Source organism: Myotis myotis, unplaced genomic scaffold (assembly GCF_014108235.1).
Source record: "Myotis myotis isolate mMyoMyo1 unplaced genomic scaffold, mMyoMyo1.p scaffold_m19_p_7, whole genome shotgun sequence".
NCBI lineage: Eukaryota > Metazoa > Chordata > Mammalia > Chiroptera > Vespertilionidae > Myotis > Myotis myotis.
The window spans coordinates 7,674,128-7,688,335 of record NW_023416379.1 but is presented as its reverse complement, the minus strand read 5'-3'; the positions used below and the strand labels follow the sequence as shown (position 1 = coordinate 7,688,335).

At 43.3% G+C, this 14,208-nt stretch overlaps 1 protein-coding gene across 3 annotated transcripts in view; it reads right to left on the bottom strand.

Annotated features, from left to right (window-relative positions):
- RGS17 (regulator of G protein signaling 17) overlaps positions 1-13,670 on the bottom strand; it is an 89,548-nt gene extending 75,878 nt beyond the window's left edge. For all 3 annotated transcript variants that reach the window (XM_036316521.1, XM_036316522.1, XM_036316523.1), the window contains exon 1: positions 13,523-13,670. The gene's annotated coding sequence lies outside the window, so the exon portion shown is untranslated. The remainder of the gene's footprint in view (positions 1-13,522) is intronic.
- Positions 13,671-14,208: the final 538 nt, after the last annotated feature.

Genomic DNA, 14,208 nt, shown 5'->3' with positions numbered 1-14,208 from the left:
AAATAGCTATGTTCCACCATTTAATGGGTAATATGGAACAAAATTTCCGAAGGGAGAGGAAAGGGACTTTGCCACAATGTAGGGTCCTTTCTACTCTTCCCACTTAGGTTCCACCCCTTAGAAACCTGCTCAATGAACATTCATAAACGTACCATTCATATTAGTACCCCTGCTTCTTGTGAGTGAACAGGAAAATGTACGGAGAATCTCTGCTCCTCTTCCGAACCCCAGTGGTATTAAATTCCCAGTATGAATTTTTTCATGATCAGAATCTTCAACCTCTGCTCAGCTAACATTTTAGGGAGAACTTAACTCCATCCCCAGCACAACCATGTGTTCAGTGATCACACGGACACTGAGCTGAGCTCTTCCCCATACATAAACTATTCATTCCTTAAACACACTGAGCACCTACTCTGCTCCTGGCATTGTTTGGTGTACTAGCTTACATCCTACCATGTGGGAGGAGGGACACTGATAATAAATAAAACAATTTAACAGAGCAGTAAATGCTATGAATTCAATAAAGCATTGTTGTTCGAGAGTGACACATTGAGCTGGGTGGATGAAGAAGGGACAGCATTAGGCAGAGTCCAGAAAAGATCTCTTTGGAGAGGTAACACCTGAACTGAAACGTGAAAGATGAGAACGATCCGGGGGAAAGTTTTTCAGGCAGAGGAAGTAGCAGGTGCAAAGGACCTGAGGTTGCAGGGTCCTTAGGGCCCTCTCTGCCCTGAGTTCCTGGCGCGACCCTGGAATCTTCTGTCTAGGACGTCCTCCTCGCTCAGGCTGTCTTATAGGCTGAGTTTTCAGTCTCAGCAGTGTTCAGATGCTCAACTTGTCTGAAATAATCACAGACTTCATCTCAATACTTTGCACTTGACCTTCAAGGGCTTCAGAAAGAAAAAGCAATTCAAAGCAAGTCTGCGAATCCACAGGATCCCTGTTGACCCCACTGTCTAATATGTCACCTTCCTTATCTAAGAATCCATGGGCTACACTCCATAGAATCTGGTGCCAAGAAACAAAAACTCTTCTGCAAACCTGTCTCCTTTCATGAGCCAATGAGTGGTAAGGAACCGGTCCTGTAACCCTTTTATTCTGGCTGCTGGAAACCCAGAGCTAAAATGTAGTGCTCCTGCTACAATAACAATCCCATCCATGGTTTGTGCCATGTTCACCACCCCACTCCCTTCCTCATTTATTTCTGTCTGTGGCTTCTTATCTTTATTTTGTTTCATTTTCATTGCCCTGTGTGAAGAGTGCTTTTATTAAGCTGCCCCAACCCTCTGGGAATAGATGATGTGTAAATCATTAATCATGAGTGCTTTCTAGACAATCACAAGTCACTTCCTCGTTGCAAAATCCAGCGTGTTGCCTTGGTCCTGCGCTCACCCTCTCTGCCACAAGGCAAAGCTGAGCTGCTCTCCTGTCTTAAATCCGTCTCCCCTCCCCAATATTTTCTGGAAATTTACATTACAATTAATAAAATTGGTGAAAAACAACACTTCCTTGGTCTCGTGGCATACAACAGTATCTTCATTCATATAACGTAGTTTAGTTTCCTTCTTTTCCCACAGGCCCAGGATTCTATTCTAGGCCCGCGGTGCTCTCTACACTTTTTCCTTTGGCAACCACCCTCCACTGTCACCTCTCGGGAAAAGATTTTCAAGTTTTATTTCCAGCCCCAGCCTGTCTCTTGAGTTTGCGTTCCAAATTCCCTGGAGCCATTTGAAGCTCAGAGTTGGGATGAGGTCTGCAAGTTCTTTACCCTCCCAGTCCTTAAATTCCCCCACAACATCTCTGTCACATGCTTGTCCACCAAGCATTTGACTGCAAATTTACCACCTATCAAGGTAGCCCATCTAGCGAGCCAGCACTGAGTATTAAAAACTTATTTCCAATAGAATGGCAAAATCTATCTCTATGACATGTGCCCACTGGTCTTAATGCTCTCAAGAGAGGATAAGAGCTGAGACACACTAAATGCCAAATATGTACCAGAGGCATTGCCCATATTATCTGCTGACAAGCCTGCCATGGAGTTTTATTATTCCCATTATACCACTGGGGCAACTTAATATTAGTCTAATTATTTCACACGGCCCTTCTCCAAGTGGTGAAGCACTCATTCTTCAGAGGAACTGACTCTATTCCAGGTTAAGAAAGTACAAATTCCTCCAATCACTTCTGCTATGAATTATTGGTTTTTTTTTGTAACTTTACCATTTGTATTGAAAACCTTTAATCATGGTGTCTAAAAAACACACCAAAACAAAGTTCAAATGAACATTCCAGTTGTGGTTTGACTATGCAGAATAGAACAAAATGGTCACCGACTTATTCTAGATACGGTGTGCTTCCGTTAACAGAATCTACAATCACACCTGTTGCTTTCTACGAAATCACCTAGGCTTTTGATCGAGAGCCTGCTGAGCATCTGCTAGAACTCTGACGGAAGGGCACACTGTTGCCCAAACTGAACGCAGCCGATTTATCTTCCCTAACCTCTTCACCAGTTTGGTTTCTCCTGATCTTCATAGCATCTGTATTAACCAGACACGCAGGCTCAGACCCTCCATGTGAACTTTAAAGGTCCTTTTATATCTTCTAAGTCTCACTGGTGACCAAATCCTGAGGGCTCTGAGTCAAACAAGTTCTCACAAGGTCATCTTCCCTCTGCCTTATGTTGGATCTTCCCAGTTCAGGCCTGGACAGCTGAAACTCTGTTCCTGCCCCCACCCTGGCCCCCCCACTGCACAGAACTGAGGGAGGACTGGTCTCAGGCTATAATCCCTACCTACATAGCATGCATGGCACTCCATGACTATCAAGGGCAATTCTAGCTATTCACCTCTATTCAATATATATATATATCTGTTAATACTTTCTCTCTTTTTATTAGTCTGGGTTATTTTTTATTATTATTTAAAATTTATCTTTATTGTTGAAAGTATTACAGATGTTCCCTTCTTTTCCCCATTGACCTCCTCCATCCCACCCCCCTCCTTCCCCACACTATTGTCTGTATCCATGCATTATGCATATATGCATATACATTCTTTGGTTAATCTCTCCCCACCCACCTCTATACCCCCTACCCCAGTGTTTCTCAACCTTCTGGCCCTTTAAATACAGTTCCTCATGCTGTGACCCAACCATAAAATTATTTTCGTTGCTACTTCATAACTGTAATGTTGCTACCGTTATGAATTGTAATGTACATATCTGATATGCAGGATGGTCTTAGGCGACCCCTGTGAAAGGGTTGTTCAACCACCAAAGGGGTCGCGAGCCACAGGTTGAGAACCGCTGCCCTACCCCCATCTTCCGCTGAGAGTCATCAGTCTGTTTCATGCTTCTGTGCCTCTGGATCTAATTTGTTCACCTTGCTATTAATGCCCACCAGTACCTGTCTCCTTTCTGGCCTTATCATCCTCGAATTTCCTGGATGTGTTATATATTCCTGGAAAACTACGCCACAAAGTATTTTTTTGAATTTTCTTAGTTCTATGCCTGTCTTTATTTACACTGTCCTTGAGCCTGGAAGACTTCTTTTTTTTGCCTGTCAAATTTCTGTCTTTCAATAATTTGAGAAAATGTCACAAGCTCTATGAAACTTGTGCCAGATATGACCATCTAAAATTCATCTGAAGTTCCTGAATTCTCACAGCGTTTTATTTTTTTCTCCTAGAATAGAATAGTAATAGCAATTTATATACATATTTTCTTTCTTCAATTAGCTTTTAGGTTCCCGAAGCCTTGGCTTTGTCTTATTTAATTTTACTCTTCCCAGTTACAGAGTAGAGCTCCAATGAGTTGTATTAATGATGAAGGAGAAAGTAGGAAACAAAAGAGGTGATAGAGAAAACTTGGAAATCTAATGCAAACACTTGAGAAATCAGACCAACAGGCCATATTTACAGATGCACCAAAAAGACCCCTCTCTCCTTCCATTACTTCTGCTTGCCCCTAACTTAATTTTTTGGATTGTACTCTCTGAGCTCTGCTCTCAGGCACAGGACCTGCTTTTTCCCTGAGGTCTAACCAGACTAGAACTCGCCTGGGGCCAGTGGTGAGAGGCCAACATACCAAGAGCCAACCTTGGTTTTGGTTGGAATCAGCAACTTCACTGAATAACTACTTTCAGTGACCTTGCTAAGCAATAAATCTATCTTCCCTTAAAAAGAATCTCAGTCAGTGACAATTAGCAGACAAGCTTTTCCACACATACATGTCACTCTTTTTTGTTGTTGTTGTTGTTAATCCTCACCCAAGGATATTTAAAAAAAAACAAAAACATTTTTATTGATTTCAGAGAGGAAGGGAGAGGGAGAGATAGAAACATTCATGATTAGAGAGAATCATTGATTGGCTGTCTCCATCATGCCCCCTACTGGGGATTGAGCGTGCAACCAGGGCATGTGTCCTGACAGGGGAATCAAATCATGACTCCTGGTTCATAGGTTGATGTTCAACCACTGAGAAACACTGGCTGGGCCCAGGATATTTTTTCCATTGATTTTTAGAGAGAGTGAAAGAGAAGGAGGGAGGGGAAAAGAGGAGAGAGAAATGTCGCACCCGACCAGGGCCGGGGATGGGACCTGCAACCCTTTGGTCCAAGAGCCGATGCCCTAACCACTAAGAAACCAGCCAGGGCAAAGTCTTAATAAAATAAATAATTTAGACATTTAGTCATTGAACTGCCCCACTGCTCAATAAAACACAGCTTAGCATCTGCATTTATTCAGGGCTGGTAGTTTAAAGCAAAATACAGAGGTCTGTTTACAACACAAAAATCAAATAGATTTTATCTAAGATGAAGTTAGGAGTCATTACCCTTTAAAAAATATTTGGAACAGTTTTTTTTTTTTTAATCAATGTGATTGAATCTTGTTACCACCTACAAGAATTTTTAATTATTTACCATAACCTGTGTCAGGTCAAGGAAAGTGCTTCACATTTTTTGCTTCCTGGAGTTAACATTTATTTAATGAAATTCTACTTCACAAAACACCACTTGCATTACTCAGATGTTCAGTCAATGAAATTACTGAATTAATGGGAAAAAATTACCTTCTTAAGATTAGGTCACATGAGTTCCTAAAACTGGAAGTGGTTACATAATACAGCAGAGTTATATAATAATGTATTGAATGATGCTATACTTTTAGATATAATGAGTTTTAAGCTAATTGTCTGGTGTTCTGAGCCCAGCCTTCCTGCATTTTGCTTGACTTTTCCTTGTATCTCATTGGAACCTCCCCTAAAGGGTGCACCTTTTCCTAGACGCTTGGCTATAATTACTCAGGCATCAGTCAGCTGTTTCCTGCTATCAACCCACGAACAAAATGGGGAGACACACACACACTCAGACACTGACACATAAAATCATCTTTTCAAAATCATAAACTTTGGAGGCAATTCTAGTGTACAAGGATTTTTCTCTCTCTTTGTTTTCAACATTAAAATGATATGAAAACATATTCTTCAACTAAACTCTTCATTTATTTAAATATTGGTGGGTCGTTAGATATTGGGTTTACTAAAGGCAATTTAGTCCAAGATGTTTCTTCAGCAAAAATGCAGACTACTGGATGTGAGCTGATAAAGAAAACATGGGTTCCAATAGCTTGAATCAAAATTGCCAATATTATTTACTCATACTTTGGAAGAAATATGACAATCAAGCCAGTTTATTTCTGACTACCAGAAGAGACTAAAACAGCAACTTTTCCCTGACAGATTTAACATCTGAGTTCCTGGTAAGTCTTAAATTTGAGACCAAAAATTATATAACTGTCCTAAAATTATAAAAAATAACACAAACACCTATTTTATGTAAAATGTTAGATGTACAAAAAGAACTGATGCTCTTTTCAATTTATCTATGAGATATAAGACACATTAATACTACTACTACTAGTAAAGAGACAGAAAGGGGAAAATCAAGCATGAAGCTTTCCCCACACAACAGGTAGGAAAAGAGTAATACTCCGGTTCACAGTGCAGTATCTAATACTCCAAAGTTAGAGCATTTAATACTCCAATTCAAAATATAGCATTCATTTAGCCATAACAATTTGTAAATTATGTAGGTCACTAGTTTGCTTTATAGCATGTCTGTGCTTTAGTGCCCTCATAAAAGGTGTTTGTTTTCCTTTGCTGTTATCTAGTGAGTCTTGATCATATCCACCTCACAGGTGAAGTATTATATGGTAGTGCGGAGTAGAAATAAACTGAGAGGGCAATTGACAGTTTGGCTCAAATAAACTCACAAAAACTCAAAAGAAAAAAAAAAACCCACAAAAAAAAAAAAAACAAAGAGGAAGAAATAAACGGAGAAATAGGTTCATACCTCAAATTAGCAAGTACAGTTCTTTCTGAACAGTCCAGCTAGCGGTTTAATGACAAGCAAGTTAACTTAGTGGCTGAAATGTGGGGTAGGCTTACCTTCAAGTGAACTCATGATTGCATTTAGCCAAATTAACTGTATATTACAACCTTTTGCTAGGAAGGAGTGAAGTCTTTATCCTGCCTTTATAAGTGATATCTAATCTTCCTATATCACAATCAATCTGGTAGTTGCTAGAATCAGAGTTCACCCTAGTGATTACAAGTAGATGTGGAAATGGTTTTCTTTCTCTAAAAAAAAACAAAAAACAAAAACATTATCTGGGGAGAGCACTTTGGATTTCTGCTTAGTTTACTATATTACAAAAAGATTATTATCCAAGAAGCAACTGCACTAGTATTGGGAGAAAACTGTAATATTTTCATTGCACGGGAATTGTGACTCCTAAGGAAGGGTGGGGTATCTCTTTCCCTTTCCCTTGGTTCACGCACACCCCAACGTTTTAATACACCTTAAATTATAATGGCCCCGCGGAGGGGGAAAGGCACGGTGCACATGTGTGTGTATGTTTTCTTCATGGTAATGAGGGAGCAAGGGGAGTTGGGCTGGGTTTACAATGAGGATTGTCACAGGTGTTTTGCTGTTTGCCTGTGGTGGTGGTTGCTAGGTCATCCACCAGCAGAGCCACTTCCTGCTTTCCCTTCCTCTTATCTGAGTCTCTGTGCAGCAGCCTTTGTGAGGGGCCAAGACCTCTATGTTTGGAATCAATTGGCTTGAAAATGCTAAATTCTAAAGAGATCTTTGCATATTACCCCTAAGGTGCATTTAGTTATGACTTGTAAAGCTAGAATGGCCAGAGCTCACTAGATAAAAGCAAAATAATAGTAAGTTGAAGAAGCCTGTATGTGAACGCCTTTGGAAAGAGGCCATATTTAATTAAATTTTGCACGAAAAATTACATCACAGAGCCTGGCACACAGTAGGTGCTCAGAATTTCTATGTATGAGTCATGTAACTGGTCGGTTTAACAAGCTGGTCAGAAAAGGGTAACACGGCAAACCTACAGAGAGCAGCTTCAACATTAATAAGGGCCATTAGTTAAGACAAATACTAGCAAGAAATTAAAATCCCTTCGAGCACATCACCTACATAGTGTTTCTTGGGTTTAAGTATTTAATTCCAGTACAATATCTAACAACCTCACAGTAACTACATATATCTGAAGTATTTTTATAGACTAAATTTAATTGAATCCTTCAACATTGTTGAGGTATGTACAAGGAGTCTTCGATTTAACAGATGATGATACCAAGGCTCAATAAAGTTAAGGCTAAATCCTGGTTATTTGAATCCAAAAATTGGTTTGTTTGTTTGTTTGGTTGTTTTTGTTTTGTTTTGTTTTTGTTTTTACCAAATTACATTTTCTGCTTTCAAAGTCCCTTTCTTTCAAGGGCAATTTTCCATAGTCTTTTTCACATTCTCTAAATTAAATCATGTAGAATGCTACTTTTCACACAGCAGACTTTCGAATATTTGTTGATCTTGATTAACTGAAGCTCACAAAAGTAGGGGAGTTGAGGGGAACAGGGTAGGGACAACCAAAATTGGCTCATAAAATCTCTAGATTAGATAGCCTTTCACAATACACCAAAAACAAATTCCCACCTCTCGTTGAGTCTAGAAATAAATAGGGACAGTGTTGTCAACTTTCACAAAAGATTTTGCACGAAATTTAACCCAATATGCCATTAGGAAGACCTGAGATGACTGAAGAAATGAAATGAACATTCACCTGCTCATTTCATTTATGTCATAATTTCCCTTGGGTTGTGAATGCTTAATGTAATGCCATGACTCCTGAATTATAACCTTTGTATTTCAATAGCCAATCAGCAATACTGAGAAAAGCCTGTGACCTAATACAAGGAAGTAAATATTTGCTTTGTGAAACACATTCATTGTCTATAATAAAATTGTTTATTGACACAGAGGTATTTCAAAAATCTCAGACACAAAGTTTACGAATTTTAAAGAGATTTTAGATGTTTATTACTCATGCTAGAATTTGAAGTATGAAGCACATACATAATTTAATTTAAAAAGCCTGCACATCTAGTGAACAGCAGAGCAAGGACTCAAATCCAGGTCTATTTCAAATGAGATTTTGTGTTCCACCATGACTCATGGCTTCTCTTGGAGCCTCCCATTCACTATAAACACCAGGCTTTTGATTCTGAATTACTGAGGGTTTTACTATATTGGATAAACTGGAACTAGCAGTAACTATAAAACGTTACACTTTCTAGGTAGTTTAATATCTAAGGGATTTTAATAATGTTTTCAAGCTAAATATTTAAGCTTTTGAGACCAAATTTGTCCAAAGTCATAGAAATAACACTGTCAAAACCAGGAGCTTACAAGAGCACTGAATAATGTGAGGTACTATAGACATTGACCTCATTAAGACACTAGATTAGATTCTTACCTTTTAAGTATTCAAATTTCACGACAGCTTAAAATTTGAGATGTGATTCTTATCTGACATGGTTTTATAATTAAATGTAATTGATTTCATTCTGATGAGACATTGCAATTAATACTCTATAGGACCTCCATGTACTCCCATGTTGCCTTTCAATTTCATTTATTTCAAGAAAACTCAAAAGGTCTATAACATTGGCAACTGGCAGAAACAATCCATGAAAATCTGGGAACTCCTCATATACAAGCTGTCAGAGTAAGGTGTGAATGTGTGTGCACAGGTGCCCAAGCAGAAAATGAAATACCCCAACTATGAAGCAGTCCTGGGCTTCTGAAAGGAGCTGTGCACTTGGGAAAGCCCAGGCATCGGGGCAGGTGGATGTATGCTATAGACACCATAGCAGCCCTAACCCCATGGCTGGCCCATCTCCAGCCTCTGATGATGTTTGTTCTGCTCCATCTGAGCTGGAGTCTGGTTCAGCCACAATGAACTCTATAGTCTTTGCTACACATATGTTTTTGTCATTAAGCATGTCCTTTGTTTTCTTTTGCTTTTTTAAATAACATTAGCACTCAAATAAATAAGAAAATTGTAGCAGAATACCAATTAAAAATGGGCAAAAGACTTGAACAAGCCATCCTTATAATTTTTTCTTATAAGCATGTCAAAATTGTAATCAGCATTCTTAGTAATCAAAGAAATTAAATTTTGAAAAATATAATTTTCACCTACCAAGTTAGCACAGAGTTTTTAAAAGATGATATCATGTTGGTAAGTACTAGATGTTCTAAGCATCAGGTCTACATTCGGGGGTAGGAGGTGCTGGGGGAGGGGGGAAATGCCACACAGCTATACAAACCAAACCTAGGCATAAGGATGTACATCAGTTAAAACAGCAATATACTGGAAATAAAATAAAAATTCAAAAATAAACGCATGGTTAAATAAATAATTAAGTCATCCATAAGATGAATTATTTTACAGTCACTAAATTATATTAAAAATACCAGCTTCAATTTATTGGGAAACACCAATAAAATGTTATTAATTTTTTTAAAAGCAAGTATGAAGTTCTACAATATGATTCTAACTCTTCAAAAAAAAAAAAAAGTCCATTTATACATAGAATACGAACTGGTGGTAAACTACCAGTCTTTTCAATAGCAGTTCTTAAGGCATGGGGTTGGGATAATTATAAGTACTCCATCCATGCTAGACACATGCTAGGAGGTGGGTCTTTATCTCTGTTGTATATCTGAGGAAACTGAGGCTCACCGGGTCTTGGTGACAAAGGTATTAAATGGAGGAGCCTGGGCACAAGCTAAGGTCAGCTTGACCCAAAGCATTCATCACATCATGCCTCCCCACAGGTAATTTAAACTCTCAGGTTTATACAATATTTCACTGGTTCAAGGGGATTTAAAATCAGCACATATCGCTTTTATAATTTGAATCAACAAAATAAAGGTTATACTAAAAATACTATACATAGTCACAAAATGACAATTCTAAAAACCGTTTCCTCAAAAGATGTAGGACCGTGAACACAATCTTTAAGATCACAAACTAGTGTGTTTGAGCATTCTTTAAAAAAAATACATTATATAATCCTAAATCTTGGAAAACTTTTGTGAGCCTTGTAAATTGTGCAAAATGTATTCATTTAAGAAATACTTATTGCCCTAACCGGTTTGGCTCAGTGGATAGAGCATCAGCCTGCAGATGCAAGGGTCCCAGGTTCGATTCCGGTCAAGGGCATGTACCTTGGTTGCAGGCACCTACCCAGTAGGGCGTGTGCAGGAGGCAGCTGATCAATGTTTCTCTCTCATCGATGTTTCTAACTCTCTATCCCTCTCCCTTCCTCTCTGTAAAAAATCAATAAAATATATTTTTTTAAAAAAGAAATACTTATTGAACACCTGCCTTTTGCTAGGTATTGTGCTAGGTGTTGGCACAATGGAAGGAACAACTGTCTAAATGACTTTCTCTGGATGTTAGGAAAGTCTTTGAGGGATGTGTAGAGATGGAGAGAGATAGGGAAGAAGGTACCCATCAATGTCGCCCTAGAAGTTCTGGCTACCCACATCAAAGGATTGTTTTAGTTTTTAAGCCTTCCACAAGAACTCATAATATTTCTGAGGATCCCAGACATCCCTATGGAAACATCATAGAATTTTAAACCTGTAAGTAAATGCATTCATACCTAAACTGACCAGGTAAAATAAATGCTTTTTAATCTCACACAGTGTTATTCTCCTCCACAGGGTATACAGTGGTCCTGAGCACCTACATTTCTGGGTGGTGCAATATCTTCACTGGACTATCCGGAAAAGGATTCTCAGCAGAAAGGCAGTTGGGAGGAGTCCCATCGCTTGTGGCTCCATGAGTCTTTGTCCGAGCCCACCTTCTTCTCTAGAAAAACCCAGGCCTCTCAGCAGATTGACTCCTAATGCTATGGCCACTGTCTCTGCAACTGTAGGCCACGAGGTAAGTCAACTAGAATTTTTATGGATTCGGATTTAGCTTCGGCTGATACAATAAGGTCAAGTTAACTCTCCTTGTTAATTCTGTCCCATGGGGACTAAATACCAAGGAATGGCCCAGGAACTGGAGCCAGAGAGGGTAGAAATTGGCACAACAATTTATGTTCTTTGTTCTGTGAATCAAGGGGTCTGGTACTGTTTCAGACTACGCATTCAAGAAGAAGGATGAGTGCCCATGGTTCTGAGATTGGGTGTCACTGCCATGGAGATTCGTCTTATTTAATAAATGACACCATCCAGTGACTCTGAATAGTAAACACTGGTTTTTGTTTCCTCATCTCCGAAAATCACAAATAAATGACCCTCCCATAGTTTCTCTCACTATAGTTTTTAAGACTATAAAAACAGGGAACAAATGGACTCTCCCACAAGTATGCTAATTACTGTTTTAGTTCATGCTAACAGAAGAAATAGCTTAATAACAGTAACTTAACTGGAGAAGGTCGCATCTTTCATTCCTTTGAATTAATGAATACCAATCACCTTTTCATTAGATTTTAGTGCTATAATGTATATTTCGTGGATAACTACTACCATTACCACAAAGAACTTTAGAAACACATATTTACTTGAAGTGTTTCAGAGTTTCAAAATTCATACACAGAGTGTCTAGCAGCTATGAAACTAGGAGGAAAACATTCTTTACCAAGAGGAAAAAGCGTTTCTCATTTCTCCAATTACGTGATTTTCTTCTGAAGGGCTCATCACCCAGCAAAGCCCACATGAATGAATGCCGGAAATGCGGAGGACATCCAGTCTGAGAAATGCTTGTTCTAGACGGGAACCCCACTAGGAGATTTCTCTCCGTTATTTGCGATCGTTATCCCAGGATGGAAATGACCTCGCCGGAAAACAATTAAAAGGTGGACACAGCTATGGGAAGCTTGCAAAGTTCTCTAGACAAGCCTTCCAGAGGCTCTTAAAAAAGGGGAGCATTTACCAAAGGGTCATGGAGGGTAGGAAAACTATGCCAGGAGCCCGGGGCAGCCCTGCCAGAGGGACTCAGATGGTCCCAGGTGAGCGGGCTGGAGGCGGAGGGCGCAGGGCGGGACCGGGCGCCGCGGGCATCTTTTTGGGCCGGGCGACCCCTGCTCTGCCTGCGGGCGCCCTGAGACTCGGAGGAGGGAGCGGGCTGCCCGGGACGCGCTGGCGGCAGCCTCGGGTCGCGACCAGCATCGCAGTGACCGCGGCTTTCCGAGGCCAGCGTGGTCCCTCCGCCACCCTCGAGCCCTCCCTCCGACATCTTTCACGGAGCCGGGGAGGTAGCAAGAAGGGGTGGAAGCCGCTACTGTCTGCGCCCCGCCTCGGCCGCAGCACAGGGAGAGCAGAGGGCGAGGGAGCTGGCGAGGAGGCAGCTAGGAAGCGGTGATCCATCGACAGGAGAAAGGATCGCCATCACCCACAGCCCGGGGGTCTCGGGTCCACCCACCCGGGCAGGGCAGCGGCTGGCGTTGGGTGGGCGTTCCTCCGCCTGGTCCCCGGGCGGCTGGGAATCCACCCCTAGCAGAGCCCGCAGGCGCTCCTTCTCCATCCGCTCCAAGGAGGGGAAGGAACAAAAGGGACCCTCCACCCCGGCACACACGGATGTCAGATGCTCGGGGTATATGCGTCCTGACAGCCTCCCTTTTACACCTTCCTCACCTGAACAGTGCATTTCCCCAAAGGTGAAGAGAGGAAAGAAAGAAAAAAAATACCGCCCAAGCTGATCGGTCGCTTGGACACTGTTAATTTCACATTCGGTTCTAACCACCACCAGGAACATCCCGCAGGACCTCGCGCCCCCCGCCCCCGGCCCGGCCCTCTCCCCCGGGGCCCAAAGGAGCCCAGCTCCCCTCTAGGGGCCCTGCCGAGGGTTCCCAGGGCGGGCAGGACGCGCGCCCGGCCTCCCGCAGCACCCGGGGGGGGGGGGGGGACGCAGCGAACCACGCGACGCGGGATCCAACTTCCCAACCTGCGGCGCGGCCCCTGCTCCCCGCCCGGGCGCGGCGGCCTCCCGGCTGGGGCAGCGGCACCGGCCCTCTCCGCCCCCTCGTGCCTTCATCGCCCTCCCCCCCCACCTTTACCAAATGCATCCATTGGTGCAAAGCAGACATTTTGCTGTCATTTACTTGGCGCCGCTTGGCCGCGGAGGGAACATCTTACCCGGGCGCCTGGCGGTGCGGGCAGCGCGCGGGGAGCTCCGGGAGCGCGAGGCGGGGCGGCTCGGTCCTCTAGCGGAGCCTGCTCGCTGCCATCCGTCCAACTTCAGCACCCGGCGGGCAGGAGAGAGCGAGCAGGCGAGGATGCAGGGGAGGCGGGGGGCGGGGGCGGAGGGAGCGGTGGGCGGGGAGGGAGCGGGAGCCCTCGGCAGCGCGCATGCGTCCCGCGAGCGCTCGGCCCCGCGCCCGGCTGGGTCCGTGGGGCCTCTTCTCCCCCCGCCGCGCCCCGCCCCGCCCCTCCCGCGTGGGGCCGCGTGAGTCACAGCCCCGCCCCCCGGACGGCCCGGCCCCCGCGCGCTCCCCCGGTCCCGCGCCCACGGTGCGGAGGGTCTCGGTGGGGCTTCGGCCCCCGGAGACTCCGGTCGGAGCTTCCCCGGAGCCTGGGAAGCCGGGGAGTCCTCCTGGATGAGAGGCGCTGGCGCCCAGGCTCCTCCAACTTCAAGTTCGGCCGCAGCCCGAGTAACCCTGTCCTGCGCTTTGGGGGTGCCTGGAACCGGAGCGCGTCTGAAGGGGCAGAACGGCAGCGGGTCCCGGGGGCGCGGGGCGGGAGGGGCGCCGAGAACATGGGAAGCGCAGCAACTCTTGCCGATCGGAGGCCGGGCTTTAGGGAGAGTTCTTCACTTCGTGGGC